The following is a 25,884-nucleotide window of genomic DNA, read 5'->3' as shown; positions in this document are numbered from 1 at the left end:
AATATTGCTCCGCTGCATTTCTCGATATTTATCAGGTCTTCGACAAGGTGTGGCACACTGGATTTACTGACTATCCTAACTTATTCTAGAAATAATAAAATTTCACTCTATATGTCTATTAACCAGTTCGTATGGTAGTTTGCGTGTGAGCCTACGCACTTCACTGTCATCGCGCACAATTAACTGTTTGGCGAGTGCATTAGGATGCACTAATAGTCTTTCAGATTACCTCGCACTAACACTTCGAATCACACTCGTCTCGACATTTTCTAGGTTTTCCAGAAGAACTGCCCACAAGATTGTTGACCAGAACGATATTGGTTTTGTACAACTACATTAAAATTAAAATTTTGTGTGACAGTCAATAGTAATTGATATCACTGATATAATATTTAACTTCGATAGTGAGACGAGAGAAATTCAATGCTTGAGATGCTTCCCATGTATTGTTAAAATTACAAAAATAGTTTGATTAAAATCACTGCAACTTAAAAAGTAATAATTCTCACATAAATCAAGAGTGCATTAGACTGTCCTACTATATGATGGTCATGATATAATCTAACATGAATTATTACATGGGTTTATTGACTTTTGTTCCGGTGGACTTGAATGAAAATATTTCGGATAATGTGTATTTCCATTCATTTCCATCAGCAATACCATATAACAAAAATGTAAATAATAATTAAACAACCTATACTAACTACTCATTTCGATAGTTTTTTGATTTCTCTAGAAAAAAATTTCATTCATTCAAAAGATTTTCGTTTATTATAACTACTGGACGTATCCGAAAATCTTTGGTGGAATTACTAGCAGATGTCGCTAGGCTTAATTCTGCAAAGTTATGATTTGACACACATGTCATTTTATTCTACATCAAGCTTCAAAGCTATACATGTTATATTTTGCGAAAATAACACCGTAATAGATTCATAACTCTTTGAAAATGTCAAGTTTCGTGCTCGAAATTGTGAACGTGTGGCACATTTTATTTTCCTTATTTAATCAAACGAAAAAAGCTGCTGGAAGTCATCGTTTTCTAGTAGAAACTTACGGTGAGCGTGATATAATCTTAAAAACAGGTGAGGCGTGGTTTCGAAAACTCAAAATTGGTGATTTCGATGTGCAAGAGAAAAGACATTCTGGTAGACCGACAACGTTTGAAGATGCGAAACTACAAGAGCTATTCGATGAAGACCTAACCCGAACTCAAGAAGAATTGGCAAAAGTTAAATGTGGCGCAAGAAACGATTAACGGATTTCGAGTAATGAGGGAAATCGAAAAAATGGGAAGATGGGTGCCACGAAAAATCATCTAGGAAATATTGATTCAAAGGTGAAGTCATCTAGGCAGCGGGTAGCGACGGATGGTAAAAAGTGGATTTTAAAACCCCTATGTGCAAAAGATAATTTTTATCACCTTGAAAAGCTGGTCGATCGACAAAGCCAAATCATTTTGTAGTGTATTATGAATTGTTCTGGAACCTGCTGAAACAGTTAATGCGAGTATTAATCGCTACCGTCCATAAATTTTATCCATGCATTGATCGAAAAGCGTCCAAAATGAGCCTGAAGATATGTCAACGGGAGTTTACAGCACCATAACGTACATGGATGAGACATAGCACTTCACCAATTTCGAAGAAGTTAGAAAATGGCTCGATGAATTGCCTTGCTCAAAGGACAAACAGTCTCTTTGGTATGATATCCAAAAATTGCCTGAGGGACGAACAAGACGTGTAGAATCAAATTACCAATACTTTGAATAAATAAGTGGCTCCATGTTCTAAAAAATTATATAATTCTTATCTGATAGGACCGGCAGTAACTTTCAGGTACATCTGGTATATATTGCTGATCAAAATACATGCACTAACCTAATGTATTCTTAAAAAACTACCAATAATAATTATAATAATTCCTACCAATAAAAACGGAAACCTGCTTGTAATCATACAAACGATGTCAAACAAGACGCAGCCTCTTATTTAATATACATGTTGAACATTATGTACCAGTATGATGGGAAAATGTCGAAGATTTTTTTTTTCGTTATTTCACCGCTAATTAAAACTAAACAGGCCGCTCGTAGACCATTAATTTCATTAGTCAGTTCTGAATGCGAACATAACGTTACTCGATCTAGTTAGAATATCATATTAAAAATAAAGGAACTGGTACGTAACAACTGAAATTATCATGCCGAGAGGGGTCGAAGTATTTATGACCCTAATGTATTTTTATTTGCCTCGTTATTCAGCCCGGGTAATTATAATCTGTTCATTTCTTCAGGTATCTCCATATTATAGATAATATGTTGATAAGTATGCCGGCATTAATACTAATAATCGCGCTTCAGTTGGTTTGTTTTAGTATTTCCGCGTGTAGTCGTTTTGTAATTCCGTTTCGCAGTTCGGCGAGAGAGAGCCTTCCTGCTCCTGGCGTGTTATTAAGTTGCAAATTGCATTTATTAGTTAATTTGTTTCTTCTTCCGAGATGTAATTCAGGAAAATTGTTTACCTGATGATTTTATTAAATATTTTGGTAAGTTTACGATTAACTATTAGTAATTGTTCTTCGTTATGTGCATTTTGCTTAACAAACACCTGATAAATCGACAAAACAATACGGGCCTTACATGTCTATTCCTCTATCTACAATGTTAAAATTATTTGAAGATCTGTTCTTAAAACGTGTTGAACCATACAATCGACCAAGTGCCAAGTGCACAGTAACAGTAGTTGTTGGGAAATCACTCCAGGAAAACAAATATTGCCCCGCAATATTCCTGAACATCTAACAAGTTTTTGACCAGGGACATTTGGGATTAATATGCTGGAATCATACCTTCTCGAAAGGCAATTTCCTTTCACACGAAGAGGCATTCTAAGCACTTAAACGTATTTTAGCACTAGCAAAGCACTTATTTTGGCTGGAGTTCCCCAGATATCTTGGGATCACTCCTGTATCTGCTCAACATTGCTGATATCCCAGAAAGGAAACAGTAACTGAGATATTTGCCGACAATACATTGCAAAACATTGCGCTATATATATATATATATATATATATATATATATATATATATATATATATATATATATATAAATTACTTTTTGAACATAGGGGTTTTAAAATACACTTTTTATCACCCGTCACTATCCACAGCCTAAATCACTTCCGATCATACCTTTGAATCAATATTTCCTAGATGATTTTTCGTGGCACCCATCTTCCCATTTTTTCGATTTTCCTCATTGCTCGAAATCCATTGTTAATCGCTTCTTACGCCACATTTAAATTTTGCCAATTCTTCTTGAGTTTGGGTTAGGTCTTCATCGAATAGCTCTTGTAGTTTCGCATCTTCAAACGTTGTCGGTCTACCAGAATGTGTTTTCCCTTGCACATCGAAATCACCACTTTTGAATTTTCGAAACCACGCCTCACATGTTTTTAAGGTTATATCACGTTCACCGCAAGTTTCTACTAGAAAACGATTACTTTTAGCGGCTTTTTTCATTTGATTAAATAAGGAAAATAAAGTGTGCCGCACATTCACATTTTCGAGCACGAAACTTGACATTTTCAATGAGTTATAAATCTATTACGGTGTTATTTTCACAAAATATAACATGTATAGCTTTGAAGTTGATGTAGAATAAAATGACATGTGTGTCAAATCATAACTTTGCAGAATTAAGCCTAGAGACATCTGTTAGTAATTCCACCAATGATTTTCGGATACGTCCAGTAGTTATAATAAACGAAAATCTTTTGAATGAATGAAATTTTTTTCCAGAGAAATCAAAAAACTATCGAAATGAGTATTTAGTATAGGTTGTTTAATTATTATTTACATTTTTGTTATATGGTATCGCTGATGGAAATAAATGGAAATACATATTATCCGAAATAATTTCATTCAAGTCCACCGGAACAAAAGTCAATAAATCCATGTAATAATTCATGTTAGATTATATCATGACCATCATATAGTAGGACAGTCTAATGCACTCTTGATTTATGTGAGAATTATTACTTTTTAAGTTGCAGTGATTTTAATCAAACTATTTTTGTAATTTTAACAATACATGGGAAGCATCTCAAGCATTGAATTTCTCTCGTCTCACTATCGAAGTTAAATATTATATCAGTGATATCAATTACTATTGACTGTCACACAAAATTTTAATTTTAATGTAGTTGTACAAAACCAATATCGTTCTGGTCAACAATCTTGTGGGCAGTTCTTCTGGAAAACCTAGAAAATGTCGAGACGAGTGTGATTCGAAGTGTTAGTGCGAGGTAATCTGAAAGACTATTAGTGCATCCTAATGCACTCGCCAAACAGTTAATTGTGCGCGATGACAGTGAAGTGCGTAGGCTCACACGCAAACTACCATACGAACTGTTTAATAGACACATAGAGTGAAATTTTATTATTTCTAGAATAAGTTAGGATAGTCAGTAATCCAGTGTGCCACACCCTGTCGAAAGACCTGAGATATATCGAGAAATGCAGCCGAGCAATATTTTTAATCGTTTAAGTTCTTGTTAATTTGGTTGATTAATCTATGAAGCCAAATTGATGGTCTGGAATAATATTTCTCTCTTCTGCGATTAATTTTAATCTCTTAATGTATAGTTTTTTGAAAAGTTTTGAGATGACAGGTAACAGGCTTATAGGACAATAAGAGGAGACGTTTTCCGATTTTTTCCCAGGTTTAAGAATCATGATGATTTGAGCCACTTTCCAAGTGCTAGGAAAGTAATTAAGTCTTAGCATGGCATTAAATATGAATGTTATTAATTTGATGCACTTTCCTGAGAGCTCTTTCAAGATCGTTCCAGTAATTAGGTCAAAACCGGGAAAACTTTATCATTCCTAGCCCAGGTAATGTTCTGATTTTTAATGGGTGGATTATGTTGCTGAGGTTGTTTAATCTTTTTCGTGACAATTTTTGTTCAAAAACGAACGGATATCGAACCAAACATTCGTCAATCATTCAAGCTACGAGGTCAGCTGTATTCTTATTGATCTTGTAAATCTGATACATTCATATTTGGAGAACCAATAGGACATTTGGGATTAATATGCTGGAATCATACCTTCTCGAAAGACAATTTCCTTTCACACGAAGAGGCATTCTAAGCACTTAAACTTATTTTAGCACTAGCAAAGCACTTATTTTGGCTGGAGTTCCCCAGATATCTTGGGATCACTCCTGTATCTGCTCAACATTGCTGATATCCCAGAAAGGAAACAGTACCTGAGACATTTGCCGACAATACATTGCAAAACATTGCGCTATATATGTATATATATATGTAATATATATACATATATATATATATAGCGCATTGTAGGGAGGTGTACTTAACCGCAGTGTTTATACATAAACATTATTACATTATTGCACCTAACTACAACTTTACGACTAAAATAGATCCTATGGGTCCTCCTAGATATATACATATATATATATATATATATATATATATATATATATATATATATATATATATATATATATATATATATATATATATATAGATTTAAGTTAGTGTAAAGACAAATTGCTAACAAGAACTGGTAACTATGTTTTGTGCGATTTGTGGGACACTGAAATGACAGTGTCTGTTTCTCTAAAACTTAAAAGGTGACTTTCGGTGACCATTACGCTACTCTAATACTGTTATCAATAATTAAAAACGTTGATCGGAGAGAAGTAGACCTTCCACCACATTTCAACCATGTTTAACTACGCATTCACCAATCATATGCATATGCATCTTCTTTGATAAAATGGACAAAAACTAAAACAATGAACTGACAGAATAATGCACTGTAAACAAAATAAATAATGTCCAAGCTCCACGTCACTATTGAGCGCAATTATGCCAACTATGCAACAAAAAAAATCCTTTAAGTGAGCTTTTCAGATAATTCCTGTTGGTTTTATAGCATATATAAAGAAATAAAGAAGAATAAGAACTATATCAAAATGTAAAAAACAATTTTTTTTTTGAAGGAGATTGACAATTAAGATTAATTAACGCATGTACAGAGCGTAGCTTAAATAAGAAGAATGATGTTGAAATGTAAGCAGTATATATGTTTTTACTGAAACTTGAACTAACTAAAACTTTTTGGGAAGGATAATTTCGTGACAATAATTTCGTATAAAAGGGACAGTCTATGATAGCAAAACTTCACGAAACATTAAAATTACTATTATTAACTAATAATTGTTTTGTTCGATTTTCTGCATAAAAATGTAGCTTCACTCAGTTCCGGAAACGTAAACTAGTTATGAACAATTACTTAGACTTATACGAATTATTTACGAAAATCCTACCCAAATTATTGAACGATTCCGCCAACCATCAATACTCCAAAAGAACCGCACCCTATTGTCATCCAACATCCAAATACAACATCATAAACTTACAAAACCATGTTTTGAAGAAATCTTAACATATATCTTGGAATCAAACTTAAGTAATTTCATATCAATAATTTAACTATAAGAAAATTATTGTAAATCTTTCAAAATTAGTTCACAGTCCTCTTAAAAAATTTCAGCACATTTTAATTATATTTTGCCTATTACTTACAAAATATTTAGAATTTGTAATTTGATTATTGCTTTTAATATAATAACAAGTATCATTTTCCTCCAGGGTTGTCAGTGAAATATATCAAATAACAGTTTAAATGTTTCATGCCCTTTATAACATGACCCTCTTTGATACATTTCAATAACGTACGTTTATATACGACAAACGAACAAACGTAAAATCCCAGTGTAACATTATATTCAAAACGTTCAGCACTAAAATCAATTTAACTTTTCAACAATTTCAAAAATGTCATATCGCAACAAAAATCGACAAAATGCAGGTCTTTAATTTTATTTTAACGTATTGGCTTATTTTTTATATTCATACAAAATAATATTTCATATTTAAAGGCTTTATATTCGAAAAAAGTTCAACAATGCATTTTAAATCCTTTGAAAATGAAAACATGCATAGAAATATGTTATATATTCATTTAGAAGGTGAATATATAAAACTCAAGCCATATTTTAACTCGTTTTACGTCATACGGAAGACCAATACCGAATTGGTCAGTAAGAGTTAAAGATTTTTAAAAAATAGGGAATTGTAAAGTGTCCCCCAAAAGAATCTTTAATGACTGCTCTAGTTAGTATATCGTTGACTCCAAAATGTTGAGATATTTGTATGTAAAATCACAAGAAAATGAGAAGCTCGCTTCAGAGCCACCATTGTTTTATTCTTTCGTTTCCATTATACTACCTTGGTGCCCTAAAAAATATTCTTAAACTGTACAACTATGTTAAATTTTGAAACATCATCCAGTCATCCAGTACTCAATGTTAATTTTAATAATTAAATAAATTTTTAAGTGGAACTAGTTAATGTTTCTAAGTTTTAATTTATTTTATTAAGATAATGTGGGGCAAAAGTCCCTCTATCATTTTGACTGCGCACCATCTTGGTTATGTGACGTTTAGATCAGTCTCGCTTAAACCATTGTGTTGTGTAGGCGTCCAAATTCTATTATGAATATACGCCACAGGAACGACAAGAAATAGTGACAATATTTATTGAATAAAATCGTTCCATTATTGCCACCCAGCGAAAATAGCGTCAATGATAACATGTCAATAGTAGATAGCATCTCCTAGATAACTGGACTCCATACATAGTAGTAGTAATTTAATCACTGCTGGTCAAAAGTTAGAATACATTCTCTCGTCGTATATTTCACCTAATTACTCATCAGTCGCTCTCACTATCAGAATGATTGTTCAAGTTAATTACTATATTATGTTGTTAGTTTCTAATCTAACACTTGTTCACAATTCCACATTTTCTCAATTTCTTCTTCTGTGTGACTGCGCTCATCCAAATCGAAATTGTTATTTTAGATGATGCTTCATGATTTCTTCATTCACCCCTCGACCAGCATGTCCTCAGGAAGGAAGGAGGCGGCCATATTCTTGTTTCTAAAAAAAGTAAATTATATTAAACTCTAAACAAACATTTAATAATAAACATTAAAAAAAATTAAACATTTAGTTCAGATTACAACGAATTTTATATTGAGAACACAATATCGAAATTCTTAAACATATTTCATATATTCGATTCCGATTAATATGGTCTTGATTCGCAACAAGCTTCATATGGACAGTATGTCTTTGTTTAATCTAACATTCTAGAAATCTAGCATCTTCAATCAGAGCAATGAAAAGCGAATGAAAATGTAGCAAAACAAGTAAAGCACGAAAACAATGGTTGTTGTTTAATAACCTCTAATTATTATAATTAATGTTTGAAAGAATTTTGCGAAAATTTTACCACCAGGCGAATTTTAAAAGCTGATTCGGTTTCGTGTTCAAACACAATCATCATATAACATTGCATCTTACTTTATAAAAAATAAAATGAGAAGGAAATACGGTCTGATTGTTAAACAACCAGCAACTGCAGTAGGCAACATATTCAATGTTGTGATGACGTTCAGTGTGTACGATGACATTGATACAGACGATACTATGTAAAATGATACTACAAATGTAGTAACTAGCGTTAGGAACTATCGACTAAAAATAGTCGAAACAATCGATAGTCGCAAAACAATCGAAACTGAATATAGTAATAACTATATTTGAATGTTCTGTGGATCTGTAAAAAGGAATGGAATAATAACCCCACAAATGCTTGATCGTATTGTAGTAATATATAAATTACTAATTTTAAATAACAAACTATATTAAATATAGATAATACAATAGAACTTAAGCAAAACCTAAAAACTAAAGATGTACAATAACCATAAATACTAAATAAAAATTAAACATATACCTAATCATAGAAAAAACTAATCCACGATTCTAAAAATGATGGCGCAATAACTACAAGAGTCTTTTTAAATGGATTGAATGTTTCATTAATTGTTGAACGGAAATATTTTTTAATCACTATTCAAATATATAATCATGTTCAGCTTTTCTTCCATGATGCGATTTCTTCGATTGGCCAGAAGAATAATTTGGCCTGATTTTGAAAAAACTCATCCCTAGTGAATAGATGTTGTGGGTATATCAGAATATTTTAAAGGTAAGTGAAATAATTCAAGTAATGTCATTTTATAAGCTTGCCAAAAATTTAATGGGTTTTCTAAGCGCGCAATATGTGACATTTCCAAATACTGCTTAATTTGTAAAGTTGTTGTAGTACCTGGTGTAATTATTTCTTTCAATCTAGCTAGTTTAGTTATCAAAATGTCTTCAGATGTAATACATTCTTGGTCAGTATTTATCTTGAATTTCGAGTTGCATTACTGTATTTGTTGTCTTGGAAGTTAAAATGGATTATATATCTTTTGTGATTATTTCTATCGCCTCAGCATTATTTGTTATACCAAATACTTTTGTAGACGACATCCAGTTTCAGATAGTAGAAGTTGAGGATTCTCTTGCAAAGTATTCTCAAACCACAGGACGTTTCGCTGAACTCATCAATATACTGAAAAGTTATAAAATAATAAAAATATATTGTGAAAAATTTACTTTGCCTTAGCTGCTTATAAAATAAATCTTAAACGAAAATTATTTTCTTTTATTTTATAATAGCCAAGAAAATAAATTGTTGAATATTAAAGAAGAGTTTTCCTATCAGAAAATTTATTTATTAGAATAAATAATTCTGAAATATATAAGTGTATATATGTATAAATATAGAATACACTCTTTACCGTAATCCAAATGTCGTTTTCAAGATATTGGGAAAGAAGTTTTGGCAATCAAGAGACTTGAACCAAAAATCGATAGCGTTAAACAGAAATGAAAAAGTCAATAAAAAAAACTTTTTATTGCCATAAAATATTCAAAAGTATTTTATTATTTATCATTCATAATTTTAATACTTTTGTCCAATTACATGAATAATCTTGAAAAATAGCATTTTAAAATGCTGCTATATAAATATGTAATATATTGTTATATACAAACAAACTACCAAAAATACTATAAAATTATATATATTACATATAAATCTTTGTTAGCCTAATTTTGTCAAGGTCATGGTTTGGACGACAGACCTAGAGTGTTAAAATCAGTCGAATGAAACTAGTATAATAGAGTGAAACCAATAAAATCACTCGGTGAAACAGTCACTAGTAAAATTAGTAATTAGTAATTATTATTCAATCAATAAAATTAATTAAAAATCCATATGCTGAAACCTTATGACGGCATATACATTATTAAAAATTAATAGATATTCATTACGTCTTCATAATATTCAACTCGTCCTTCCAAACCGATAAGGGAAGTGAAGTTATTTTATTATGTTCCTTTTACAGTCGTAAGTGTAATTATTCAGTTATGTCCTGCAATGTAAAGTGTAGTACACGCTCATTGAAAAAACCCGACAAGTATTCTTCTATGTATTGGTTTCGTTCGTCTTCATTGAATATTCGGAGACTGACAGCGGAAGAGATGCGCTTACATAAACCGACCGATTCACATTAAACACTTTTAAGACGTTTCCGTCGGCGAATCGTTCAATTAACAATCATCAAAGGTATCCAAACCGTGAACCCGTCTCTCTACGGGCTTTACGACTGTTATATAGTCGATTTGCGTAGCAATACGAAGGCAACATTTGAATGCCATATCGGTTCGCTGGCGAGTATTTTATACGAAAATAAAAAAGTCCTTCGCCATGTCGAAAAACTCATTTATTAGCTTTATTAACATCGGACTCGGGGGGTCAATATTTAATAAGCCGCGTTTTCTGATTCCGAACACGACCGTATAATGTGACGAGGAAAACGCATCGAACAAAAAGCGTATCGTGAACGGGATCACGACGTACGAGGGCTGGTTAAACACTTTCTCATCCGATAATAGAGTATTTAAAGCTTTGGTGCTTGGAGATTTAGCAAATCCAGATTAACTGCACTCCAAAGTGCAAATCAGTTAAAAGAAGCGATAGTAAAATTTTTCTTTTTATTGATTACATCTTACATTCGATATGCTTAGTACTATCTGAATTTATAAATTAACGTATTACTACTGTTCTGTTTTACTTGTATTAATATAGAAGCCAGGCGTGTACGGGATAAATACATCAGTATATATTTCGCAAATTAGAATAAAACAAATCTACTTAAGCTAAAGTTGAAAATATACTTATATGCTAAACTAATTCGTGTGATTTGGTTTGCTTCTATATTCTCATTTCCTATTGCTTCATCGTTGCTGTGATTTAGCAACCTTGGATCACTTCCTGTATCCATTTGAGTCCGACGTCATGGTGCATACATTAAGCTTTTCGTTGGTTACGTAAAGATAATTAATCGTTAAACTTTTTTTGAGTGCGTTGGATTACTGGTTGGTCTAATGTTTTAGTGCAAGTCCATATTTGCACCCCATAGGTCCAAATAGGCTTTATGACTGACTGATAAACGAAACGATTTTAAATCAAGTTGAGAGCATCTTTCCACTAACCAGTGCAGTTTCTTGAGTGTGAAACTAATCTGCTCTGTTTTTTATCTGACATGATATTTTCAGTTTAGCCTATCATTGAGTTATATTTCGAGGTAATTAACTGATTCTATTTGAATAATTGGACATCCGTCAGGTGTTATAATTAATTTTTGTCAGTTCGCCGCAACGCAAAATTAATATAGACAGACTTGGAACTCTTAAGCTGTATTCTCCAGTCTCTACTCCATTTGTTGATTTTGTTGACCGCTACTTGTACATTCTCTATAGCCTTAGATAAAGATACTTCTTTATAACCGTGTCGTCAGCAAATTTTCCAAATATTGTTTCTTTTGTTGTTGGGATATAAGCAGAAAAGAGAAGATATAAGGAACATGGTTCAATCTTAAACTTCGTGGCATCTTTTCTAATAAGCCAGGTAAAATATCATAAATCCCTATAGCGTTTTTAAGATTGAGGTTATTATCAATTTCTCCGGCAACTTTTGTTGGAGGAATCAGATTTACAGCTACATCGGGCTGATAAACAGGAACTATATCTGTTGTAGATTCTATATCATTCGATTGGAAAACATTAGCTAAATGTTCTGCGAATAATTTAGCCTTCTCATGGTTGCGTCTAACCTATTCATTTTAATCATTTTTAATATGCGGTACTCTAATAATTGGTCTTTTAAATCTCCGAGTTGCTTCCTATAGCTAGTTGCAGGCTTAATTCACTTACATATTTCTTGAAGCAACTCTGTCTCAAACTCTGTTTAATCTTTTGATTTGTCTGAATACGAGAATTAGCCGCAAAAATGTCTACGGGCATTAATGTCTAATATAAGCTTATATCTGACATCAGAGGAGAGCCATAGGAATCAATTATCCCAAAGAAATTAATCTAATGCTAGCAAAAAACCGAAATTGAAATAAAGATGGACAACAAGATACAGTCATAAAAACGAATGCTTAAATAATTATCTGAGAGATCTCACTCTGCAACAGAGGAAATTTGGGAGTGCACCAATTAACAAAAACCTTCAAAGTAAACGAAATTGAGTTTGAGGTTGAGTACCCGATGTTTTGGGGAGTGATTACAATTATTATGATTTATTTATTATGATTACATTTATTATGATTTTATCATTTGAGGAAAAACAGCAGATAAATAGCAGCAGTAAAATATTATGGAGCAATTTCACTGCCACTAATATCATTCAATATATTCGAAAACTCGTGATAAAGGTTAAAACCAATAATAGATTAATAAAATGTAATAACTAACAGTTTGGTTTAATGAGCAAACAACAATTGATTTACCAGGTACAAAGAATCAAAGACATTACAAGAAAGCCTCCGCAGAAAAAAGTTTTCTCAGTTATACTACTGGATGCAGCGTAAACCTTCGATGAAGTATGGCATAAGGGACTTATGCATAAACTCCAAAAAATATTTGTCTTAATGCCCTACATTTCAGTCAATATGTTTATAGTTAAAGAAGGGACAAAAACAGGTATCAACAAGGCAGTACCCCAACGAGGTTAAACCAATGCATATCGAATAACAAACCTACAACCAAACTGCTTATATACCAAAAATTACGAATAATAATATTAGTATCTTGGAATGAATATTGTTACAAAACGTCGTTGGAAGGAGCATAACAAAAAGAAAAGGAAAGAACCTGAATGAAAATTCAAAATATTGCATTAGTTATATGGGAGAAAATTTAAATTAGTTCAACATAACAAGTTTCTGCTGAACAAACAAATATTAAAACCTATATGGACCTATGGAATTCAGGTGTGTTCCTAATATTTTTGTTGAACAAAGTCTTGCGAAGTATTGTAGGTGCACCCAGATACTACAAGACAGATTACCTACATTGAGATCTTCATATACCGGAGGACATAATTGCAACGAGACATGAGGACAGACTTTATTCCCATGTCAATATCGAAGTAATATAACTTGAACATGTCACAGATATAAAAGGACCAAACCGTTTGATCTTGTGTAGTATAGTATAGTGAGGTGCATTTAATAAAGAAACAATAGTGTTAATACATAAAAATTATTACACTAGAATCTAAGATAGGGCCGATGGGTCCTCTTAGATATATACCTGTGTTTAAGTTATTAAAAAGACAAATTGTAGGTTAATCGTCAACGGCTAGTAAAAATATAACAAAATTTTTTTTTTAAATTTAAAATTTTCTCGTAACTTCCATTATCTTATAAAATTAGTTATATATTTCATTCAAGCATCAATATTAATAAAATGGAGTGTTTTCTTTCAAAAACAATATTTTTTAATAATAAATTATATTTCTAAAAAATAGTTACCAAATTATAAAGTTAATTACAAATTACAATAGTTACAAAATTAATACCTTGTTGGTTGCTTACTTATTCTTTACGACAAATTTTTCTTAAATTAAATTCAAATGAAATACGAAAAGTACCAATAAAATTATATCACATAAAAAAATAAATAAAAACAAAATTATAATTTTTATACAATTTGTAGGGGTACCATTAAATTAGCTTACATGTTAATTCAATAATATTAATAAAACGTGATGTGAGATATTTTTCACTGACCCTCATAAAAAGCATGTCGCGTCAAAACATATTATATATAGCGTATGGAAATTGCGATTTTTTTCTATCTAAACTGAAAGCAGATAAACCCGAAAATGTAACATTTTAACCCGACGTCAATCCTGTTACGATAAATATTTTAATTTTACACGTATTTGATATATTTGATTTTCGGTGATCCATGGAACATTTTCCCAGCTTAAAAATTAAACAAAAAGGCCATGATATTTTCAATAACAAATATAAAATGTTCATGCATTTTTAAAACATTTCATAACGTTTGGCGGGCGCTTTTGGTAAATTTTCTATAAAAGTTAAATAATACATTGACTGAAACGTTTCCGGTGCGGTGTTCAAACGACAATTTTAATAAAGTTCGATATCAACGTGTAATTAGGCAAGTCCATTAATGCTATTTGCAATATTTTTAAGACAGAAAAAGAATATGTACTTCATAACATTTTATTTTAGTGTCTCCTCTTTACTAAGTCCACTGGTTCAGTTCAGAAAATATCAGTACTTACCCAGTATGGCCACTGTCTTAATTATGACGGCTTTGTTTTCTTGTAGCATGCTAATTGCTATAGATGAATATTATTTTTAGTTGACTTCTTCTATTACATGATTATAAAAAAAAAGAGCAGTGAAATAATCCTACTACAGTTAACCTACTCTAGTCCCTACTATATCACAATATAAACATATGAACACGTCAACGCAAGTGCAACTATGACCCTGAAGACAAGTAAGTCATAACCACTATTTTGTATCAATGCCCTTCGTAACAAAAAAAGCCAAAATACCGACCCTTTGACCCACACTTTGATCGCGGCTTTACAATAGTACGGTGTTGATATAAAGGGGATGGGCAGACATAAAGTGTATATATAAAATAATAAATTAATGAATATAAATAAAACTGATAACGCATTACAGGGAGCTGAATGTATAAATAGTTTATATACAATTTAGAAATGAACACAAATACAGGACTACAAATACAACGATAGCGAAGTAGAGGTTCTATCCAGACAGCATACATTAGCATCCATCCAAAGTGGTAATGGTTATTTGGTCAATGACATTTAACTTAACATAGTTCCTATGGAGAAAATCGTAACATTTTTCGTAGAAATCCGAGGAGTCTATCTGTTGCGGAGCACCATAGTATCATCAAACACCTTCCCTTCCTTAGTCGGTAGGCCTCAACCGACCTAATCCAGTCCGGGCAATTTTGTAGCTGATTGTAAGGAGTAGTTGTTCATCTTCAACATTATTAAAGTAATTGGTGGACGGTTTGCAGCAAGAATGGGACAAGATTCTATTGCAGATGTTCTAAAATCAAATACTTGCTCAGCATCTTATCAATAAATAAATATTGAGTATTATGTCAAATATTCATTTTATTTTGTTCATTGGCTGTATATAAACTGTTGGTTTATGCAACATTTATCCAAAAATATATATTTTTATTAGAACAAAGTCGTATAGTAATATACGCATTTTGTAGGGTTCGAGGCAACGATTAAAATGCTGAATTGTTCGCACAATACTTAGCTAACATATTTAAATCTACTGATATAGCATCTACTATGGATACATCTCCTGTTTATCAACCCGATGTAGATCTAAATCTAATATCTCCAATGGAAGTTGCCGCTGAAATTGATAACCTCAATCTTAAAAAGGCACCTGGTATAAACGACATTACTCCTGGATTACTGAAAGAACTGCTACGAAAAACAATCATCATGTGGACATATACATTTAATGTCTGTTTAAGACTGAAGCATGTTCTGGAATACTCCAAGGTGACACAAATAATTATGCTCAAAAAACCTGACAAAACTTGCCGAACAAGTCGAATTTTATTCTAGGCCTATTTTGCTGCTACCTGCAGTATCAAAACTCTTTAAGAAACTAATATTTAAATGTGTTAAAAATGTTGTAATAATACCACATTTCCAGTTTGGTTTTCGAAATCACCATTCAACAATCGATGAAGTGCACAGAGTAACTGCGGCTATTGACAAAGCGTTTGAGGAAAAGAAATAGTGCCCTGCAATATTCTTGGATGTCTCACAAGCTTTTGATCGAGTTTGGCATATGGGATTAGTCTATGAAATAGGCAAATTGTTACCGCGTAACTATTGTCAATTGCTGCAGTCATATCTTTTCGGAAGAAAATTTAGAGTATCGCACGAAATGGTGTTCTCGACACCTAAACCTATTTCCGCTGGAGTTCCACAACGTAGCGTCTAAGTGCATATGTTTAGTGCAAACTATAGCTACAAGTTATTATAATTTTATATTTGAGGAATACATATTGATATATTTTCTCGCACTCATCTTGCGTATGTATTGTAGTGTATACTAGCGACCCGCCCCGGCTTCACACGGGTGCAATGCTGATACTAAATTAAATACACTACAGAAAAAATATGAACGTTGTATATAAAAACATAGCGGCCCGCTCCGACTTTGGCATAAAATAGTGACACGGGCATAAAATATATATGCCTATGTCACTCAATGAAAACATGATTAAAATCGATCCAGTATTTTTGGTTCATTCATTACTGCCCTTGGCCTGCACGCATTAAATTTGGAGTAAAACAATTCCTCTTCCCCTATACTTACTATGAAGATTTCCTGCTATCTTTGGAATATCTAAATTCATGCAATTTTTATTACATTACACATTTTTAAACGCAAATTTTAAATTTGTAATATCTCCGAAAATATTTGTTTAATTTACATGCTGTAAGGAACCATATTGATCTATATTAATTGCACACTGTATTTAAGGTACTTAATTCCATAAGGATTAATGCCGTATTGCTTAAAATAGCTTCGTAAATAAGCCATTTTCTCACGTAAAAAGTAAACAATAAAAATGGTTAACGTGGGTTATCCCTAAAAGATAAACATACACCATCGCGGACTTTTTTGTAGACCTTTTTATGGTGTACAATACTGTAGTACATTAATTTGATCTAACTTGTAGGGTTAGGCAGCGTTTTTGCTAATTGCTAAATAAGCCTAAAAAAATAGGTTAATTTACGACTTCACGTTAGAAACCTCTAAAATTAGCAATGTTGCCTTAGCATATTATGCATGTATTATACATACAAACCTTCCTCTTGAATCACTCTATCTATTGAAAAAAACCGCATCAAAATCCGTTGCGTAGTTTTAAAGATTTAAACGCACATAGGGATATAGGGACAGAAAAGGCGACTTTGTTTTATACTATGTAGTGATTGCAGTGCTAGTGCTAATTTTTACAAAATCAATTCGTAAACGTTCAGTGTTATTGACTCATGCTGTTTCCTATCTAAAACTATTTATTCGAAATTCAGTTTTAAAACTGTGCAAATGGGCAAAAATGGAAACTCCTCCCCCTTCTCTACACACATATATATTTCGTCCGAACTGCTCGTCTGTGCCAAACTATTTACATGTAAATGATATTTATTCGTTTTATTATTTCGTGGTTTACTAAAAGTTATCCAGTACGCTATTTCTAAACTTCACGAAAGCTTTTGACGATATTTGGCACACTGGCCTCCTCTATAAAGCGACAAAATTAAAGGCCTTAAACGTCCTAACAATTGTAATTAAATCGGTCCAAAAAGTTTTCGTTGGAAATGGAGAAAAAAATAAGTATCGTATTTAACGCAATTTCAAGCCAGAAACCATTTATTATTAAACTTATTTCGAGTTTTAGATTAATTAATATGTTTAGTAATTTAACGAAGTAACTAGATTTATTAAGAATTAATTTATTTTTTACTAGAAGTGTTAAGTAAATAATACAAAACTACATCTTTTTAACGCTCTTTGTCGCCCAAAAACCTACGCTTTCAGGAGAATCTTAAACGTTCCAAGGCTTGTCAGAAATAATTAAATTCAGATGGAAAGTGTCACTCCAGAAATCAAGCACTTTATATCTCAATCCTTCCACAAACAACAATTCAGCACAAGTTCTTCAGAAAACGCGCTTGTTCGCGAACTGGTCGACATGCTAGGAGCTTAGCACCGCGTCACCGCTAACCTCCTTTTTTCCAGGCTGAAACTATCTCTTCCGTCGCTGCAGTCATAACTATTGCCCCCCTACGACAGCACCCAGTCCGAACCAAGTTCACGAATCTATAGTTAGTTTCACTATCTGTTCTTTCCCCGGGTTCTCGTGTCCAATAATGGCCGCCCGGTTAGCGCGTACCATATCCCCAAATTTAATGCAGCAGCAGTAGCGACCCACAGGGGTCAACTCCAAGGTGCTTTCAGTATAGTGTATTGGTAAACCTAGAGGCAGTCCCACATAACCCAGTCCAACGTCCAAAAAAAAAACTGCTGAACATACAAATCAAATGACTCAAATTTTGAGAAGTTACAAATTAATCAACAAAGAAAAACAAACAGAAAAATAATTATTGGTACAAGATATATTAATCAAAATATTTTTGACTGGCAGTGAATGAAATTGCTGGAAGTTGCGTTTTCAGTCAATTCATGTGGTAGCTATTTTACCTCCTTTTGGATATTTCCCATCATATTTGAATGCTTAAAAAGAGTTGCTCTATCAAGTGCTAGCTGTCTGGATATTTCTTATGAGTTTAAGCTGGATTTTCGTCCAATAACTCTTGAAATTTATTATCTTCGGACTATTTTTGTCATCCAGGTAGTTTTTTATCATTAACATTAAAATTACCAGTCTTAAACCATTAAAATCAGAAACGGCAACTGAGATATGGCAGAGGTATATTACCATAAATTTGTGAAAGTATTTGATAGCTTCAGTAGTAGATTTCTTTAAATAAAATAACAAAATAATAAAAGCCGAAAATGTAATGTTGGTCCATACACAGAATAACTCAATAATACTCTATCGAAATCTGTTATTTTATGTCAACGCCAGTTTAAAATGATATTCCGCATTTTCCCCAATAGATATCGCTGATCAAATAGAAGTAAGCACCTAACCAAAATTTTATAAAAATAGGTAAAATTAATGTAATAATTATATAAAAATATTTATTTTGTATAAATTTGTTAGCTAAGCGGTTAAGAACAATATTTGAAGAGTATCATCAATACTTATTAATCCCTTATGTACTACAGTGTAATAAAGTTGACTGAGCAAAGTCACACTAACTGAATTGCGATAATATTTGGAGTTAAAGCAGTTTCCATGCTCATCGTCATCATAGCATTTCAACATAAAAAGGAAACCTTAAAACTGATGAAACATTACTGTGGGTAACCATCGTTTTTTTTTTCACCTTGGGCATTAAACATTTCATTATTTCCATTCCATTTCTCCAAGCAACGAAACACGCCACACGCATCGCTTTTCTTCATATCAATTACCATTTCAGCAGCCTATCGTAATATTTTTCATAGGAAAAAGTGTCATTTCATTTTAAAACGAATAATAAACGCTCGTCAACTTTTACGCGTTGAATTATTTAGCAGCAAAAAGTCGATGCCTTCTCCACGACGCGCTACACAGACCTTCACGAAATTATTATCTAAGATACTGATAAAAATTTCAGGGATTTAGTCGACCAACGTGTCAAAGTAATTTTGGCCCCTTAATTATTCAGGGAAAAATTTGGATAATCGAAAAACGGCCCATCGTTTATTATTTATCGCTAACTGTTGAATATACCCTGTTGGGATGGATGGATAGGTTTTCAAATTTAACTGAATAGATATACTACATGTATCTGTAATTACTTTCCAACATATTTTACTAGCCATAAGTCTGCAGTGTTATGATCTAAACTACAACATAAAGCAAATATAGTGGTTTAACCTAAGAAGGCTAAACCCAGGAAATATCTTGCATGATCCCACCAATGCTGGCACTGAGACCAATTTTCGATTTGTTCGTTTGAATTGTCCTACAAGAAGATTTTACTGACTCCTTCCTATAACGCGATAGTTTGTTTCGGTTTATTTATGACGCCATTTTTGGGTGCCTCACGAGTATGTTCATTATTATTTTTATTAATCTCTTAGAACGTTAAATCTATATATATATATATATATATATATTTAAAGTAATCTGCTTGTAAATAGCAATATATTGTATATTAATAGTGGGGCATTTTAGGACGATATTTTTGAAGATTGTTTATGTAATAAAGTAAAAAGATTAAAATTGTAAAATGGTAAAATATTTCTTGCTGTTTTTATGTCGATAACAGGTAATATTTCGGTTACTCTCTCGATTTTGTTAAAAATATATTTTCGTTCAAAAAAGTTATGGTAGTTATTTAAAATGCTTTTTTTGTGTTAAAAATCTAAGTTTGTTTATTTTTTAATTTTTAGTAAATTCCTTATTTGTTTTTTGAAGTCGGTTCAATTTTTTACGGGGTTATTTTATTTAATGCTGCGGTGGGTAGGCCAAGTAAAGGTGCAACCCGTATGAGGAAACAAGAGGAATAAAGGAGCAATAATTGAAAATAAGGAGCGCTTCAGTCCCCGGGGTTCGCTATCTAGCCTTGGTCAATTGACAAATGTTTTGACTAAACTAGACTAGAACAAGAAATGTTATTGTCCTCACCGTGAATCGAACTCGCAATCTCCGTTTGGGAGCTAAACGTTCTAACTATTATACCATAGAAGTCACTTGCCTACAATATTTCTACGAGATATTATATGCAATAGATAGTGCTTAAAAAGCAAACTGAATGGCTTTTGTACTGAGAAACTTCCGATTTTCCATCACATCAGCTCAGCAATAACATTATACACAAATATTTGATTAGTATAGATAAAAAATATGTGAATACTTTGGACGTGCCTTTGAAACTTGTGGGTTTACCCTGATCCATCCCTCCCCCCAATAAAATCCTCACTTGGTTTCAATGGGACCACCTCGGAACTGTACTCTTTCGAATTAAAAAGAATTTAGTAAATCGGTCCATACTTGACGAAGAAATCGCCGAATATACGTCAAAAAAACTCAGTCGAACATAGAACCTCCTCCTTTTTCGAACTCGGTTAAAAAATGAACCAACGCATTTACGGAGCAATATGATTCAATATAGAAAAGACTGATTTGCATTTTGTTTCTTTTAGTAGTCAACAATTGTTTTTTATTTTATGTTTCTCTGCATTATTATTCATTGAGACAAATATTGACGGTACTTTGATCGTTTAGGTATTCATTACGCATCATTAAAGTGCGCGTACCATGTTATTCCCCATACATATTCTATAACCCATAGAAAATTAATAGAATATTCCAAAACTATATATTAGTAAAAATGTATTTATTTAGAAGACAATTGGGTTAACATATGGTAAAAATATATTATCGAAATAGAGCAACACTTTTTTTCAAGGTTAGTCATAAAATACATAACTAAACGACACCGAAAATAACATAATTAAGAACAAACAACAAATATTTGCTCTATTTTACGGAAATAGAGTAACAATAAAACTTTGTAAACGGTACGTTTGTATATATTACGATACCTTTACACTATCTTAACGATATGTAAACAGTGAAAATAATAATTTCACAATGAATCATCAGTTGAGAGTGGTTGAATTCCATATCGAACTGCAGCGAACTGAAATGATAAAAATAATGCGGAATCATCACGGATAAGCGATTGCCCAGCGGTACTGCTGTTTTATGACATTTTGATTAATTTTGTTATCGCTCTCGGTGCATTTATGCAGTAGGTTTGATAAAACCGTGTATTTTTCTAGGTTCTATATATAGTTCAGGGTTATATAGTTTCCATGTGTATTTTACCTCGTTTTTATATCGACTTGGCCAAATTTTACCCGCATATGATATTCCTAAAAGTAATAAGGAAAAGCTGATATAACGTTGCACAATTTCGTTTTAATTTCTTACAAAAATATGAAAAAACTACATATATTTTATTCACCAGATTTTTGAAGTTATTTTTTTTTTATTACTCTTCGTGAGTCCACAATCTGCCCTATTGGCAATAAGTATTTCTTCTGTTTATATTATATATACATGGCATGTAGAAAATCACTTCATTAAGCAATTTTCTGTATAAAATATTATCTTAATTAATTAGTCTTATTCTAATGCTTATTCTAAACTCTACATATATCCAGTAATCAGATCAGGTGGTGTTAAACGTTTTAGTCTACGCACTTCACTATCACGTCGCATATTTAGCTGATTAGCGAGTACATTGGGATGCACTGACACTCTTTCGAAGTACTTCACACAAACACGTTGGATTACACTTGTTATATGTTCTAGAGGAATATAGCGTTGTATCACTTTATTTGAAATATAGTACGGAGCATCAACAATGGCACGCAACACCTTATTTTGGAACCGTTGAATGATGGATATATTAGATTTGCGAAGTTATTTAATAATATTTTTAAACCACTTTTTTAGCAACTGACAGGTCAAAGGTCCCCGTCCTACAATAATAAAACACATTTTTTTTTGACAAAATTATTTTTTTTATTCAACATAATTCCCTTCTACGGTGATACACTGATTACAGCGACCCTCCAAATTTTCGATACCATTTTACCATTCGATACCAGTTTCGGCGATCACCTCTTTATTCGACGAAAATTTCTTCCCAGCAGACAGTCTTTTGAGATCTGAGGAGATGGGGGTCTCATAAGGAGAATACGGTGGATGAGGAAGCAATTCGAAACACAATTCATGGATTTTTGCCATTGTTTTCTCTGACTTGTGACACGGCATATTGTCTTGGTGAAGCAGCACTTTCTTTTTCTTCAAATGCGGGAGTTTTTCAGCGATTTCGTCCTTCAAACGGCCCAATAACGCTATGTAATAGTCGCTGTCGATAGTACTTTCTTTTTCAAATGAAAATTAAATGAAAGTCAATTGAAGTGAAAATGATTCCATGCGTATCCCAAAATACAGACGACATAAACTCGCCAGCCGACTGTTGCGTTTTCCCACGCATGATTGGACTTCGGAATGAAACGACTTCGAATGATATCGACGCTCAGATAAAAACTCGAGTTTATTACGCTTGATCATCATCAAACACTGCTCCAAATCATCAATTCGTCGTTGTTTTTGGTCAAAAGTGAGCTCGCGCGACACTTACATTGCACAGAGCTTTCTCATACCCAAATATTCGTGAATGGTATAACGTACACGTTCAGTTGATATCTCTAGGGTGTCTGTTATTTCATTCAATTTCAATTTATGGTTATTCAAAATCATTTTGGGGATTTTTTTCATTTTTTCGTCGGTAACAACCTCTTTTGGGCGTCCACTGCGTTCACCGTCTTCGGTGCTCATTTCATCACGTCTAAACTTATCATATCAATCCTTGATGGTTAATTTTCCTGGGGCAGTGTCCGTAAACTCGGCATAAAGCCAAGTTTTTGCTTCAACTGTATTTTTTTCCTTCAAAAAGCAATATTTTAACAACACGCGAAATTCCTTTTTATCAATTTTTTTCACAATAACAAAAGTTGCTTCACTCAAAATGCTATACATGCATGTTTTGAGGGTTAGCACTAAATGAAAAATATATGGATTTAATTCTAGTATAGCCATCTATGTGCCAGGTCGTGGACTTTTCAAGTGACCTGTTAGTTTCACTAACAGATTAATTAAAATTTATTTAAATTGAATTAAACTGAACTATTTTAACTATTAAATAGCACTTTTCTGTAACTTGTAACATCCGAAAAATGAGCTTAATTAGATTTATGTAATAATGACTATTTCGATAGGGTTTTGTTAGGGAATATGAATGCTATATGAATATGCAATGGTCACCTTATTAAATTAATGGGACTAGATGTGATTTAAATCTATTGTCTTATTTCTATTAAGAAAATTAAATTTAAATAGTAGTAACATTTCCAATGTCTCGTCTCCAAGCCAAATTCAGGCTTAGTTCTCAATTTATTCCATATATACTTGACATAGAGGACGAAAAAGTCAGTTTGGACTTGGTAGAACTTGAAGGAATCATCTGCAAATCTTTATGAAATTTTTGAAAATTATACAGTCGACTTGAACTTTCATCAAAGGGATTAGTCTTAAAAATTTCAAAAATGTTTGTGGATTTCGGAATTCATGGATTTTATCAAAATATTGTAGATATTTTGGAGGCTGAAATATCCCGGGATCATATTCCAGTTAACTATTTACTAGGTGATGATTACATTGACTTTTAAATTGATGTTAATTACATTAACAAGATGACCTAAAGCTTTTATTGGCTGATTTTATTATATATTTGAAGAAAACAATATCCAAGAGTTGAATTAATGAAAGTAATATTCATTTTTAAGCCATCCATATAACAGCAACGCCAACAACATTTACTGGTTGTAACCTCATCGATCTCCTCCTCCAACCCGTAAACGTGAAGAGCAGGCCATCGTGGAAATGGATGCTTATCGATAAAATAAATTATCCATGTGCGTCAATTAAAAGCTGGAAATTGTTTATACGGAGGAGCGGCCAATTTTTCGTCGGCTGCCGCCCGGCTAAGTGTGTCGGTTCCATCTGCGGTCCCAGTTTGTTCTCGATCAGGACGCATTTTTTCCTCCTGTTATTCCCCGCACTGACAGCAACGCTATTCGGCCATCGCCCGATGCGTACAGTTAATTTGCAAGCGATCAAACATCGCTTGATATATTGTGATGTTTAAATTTTTGCCCGTGCAGAAACGTTCCATTTCCGCTGGCAGTGGAACATGAGCGGCGCTTACGAATTTGATAGACAATCGCATATCAGAAACAGTTTTAATACACGTCAAATAAAAATAGAGATTGTTTCCTGTTTAGCTAACAATGCAACAAAAATAGATGAATAAATTATGCAAATAACGAAAAATATAGTCTATTCAAAGTTTTTTGTCTATATGCCATCAAAATGTACAATCTATTGCCTTACGTAAATTGTAAATTCGTTTTAGAATCAGACAATATTTTCCTTCTCATTTTATTCTAGTTAAAAAGAGACGTAATGCTGCTAATTCTTCATAATGTTGATAAGTTCTAACGTGAAACCGAACTAGGCTATCAAAGTCGTCCGGTTGTCAAATGTATCCAAGTGTTCAGTTTCAATTATTCGCCGCGGTTATTATTGAAAATATTTTCACGGTCTCTAAATCTCTCTCTAATATCTCAAAAAAATAATAAACAATATAACCTTAAATTCACCAAAAAGAAACAGTCTTTATGCGTAACGGGTGATCAATCAAGATCAGTTTGATGTTAACACAATTTAATACAATTATTTCAGAGAAAATTTTTGGTCTTGAAGGTATCCGTAAAAAGCTGAAAGATGTGCAGCTATTTGAGGGATGTTGAGCATCCATTCGTACACTGTTGGGTAATGTAGGATTTAAGTGGTGTAAAAATAACCCAGGAATAGGTTTAATGGAACTTGCAGACAATATTTTTAAAAGAATAGGATTTCTAAAAACATAACAAAATCAGGGAAGGTTATTATATCAATTGGTATATTTAGATGAGACCTGGATATTTCAGACTGGTACATTAGTTCAGTCATGATAATAAATATAGTGTAAAGCAACAAAAGTTGGTCGAAAAAGGTGAACGTGGGAATAACTATCGATTAGGTTTTGTTAGTCATAACATTTATTAATAATTCTTTGCGGATATTACTTTATGTCATGAAGAACTACTTCATGCTGGAAAGAGGAATATAAATGAAACATTTCTATTCCTGGAATAGAATTAGTGTTTACCCCTAA

Source organism: Rhynchophorus ferrugineus, unplaced genomic scaffold (genome assembly GCF_030347505.1).
Source record: "Rhynchophorus ferrugineus isolate W39M unplaced genomic scaffold, kcgeb_rfMv2 rfM1, whole genome shotgun sequence".
NCBI classification, from domain to species: Eukaryota; Metazoa; Arthropoda; class Insecta; order Coleoptera; family Curculionidae; genus Rhynchophorus; species Rhynchophorus ferrugineus.
The sequence above is the reverse complement of the archived record's forward strand: the minus strand, read 5'-3'. Positions refer to the sequence as shown.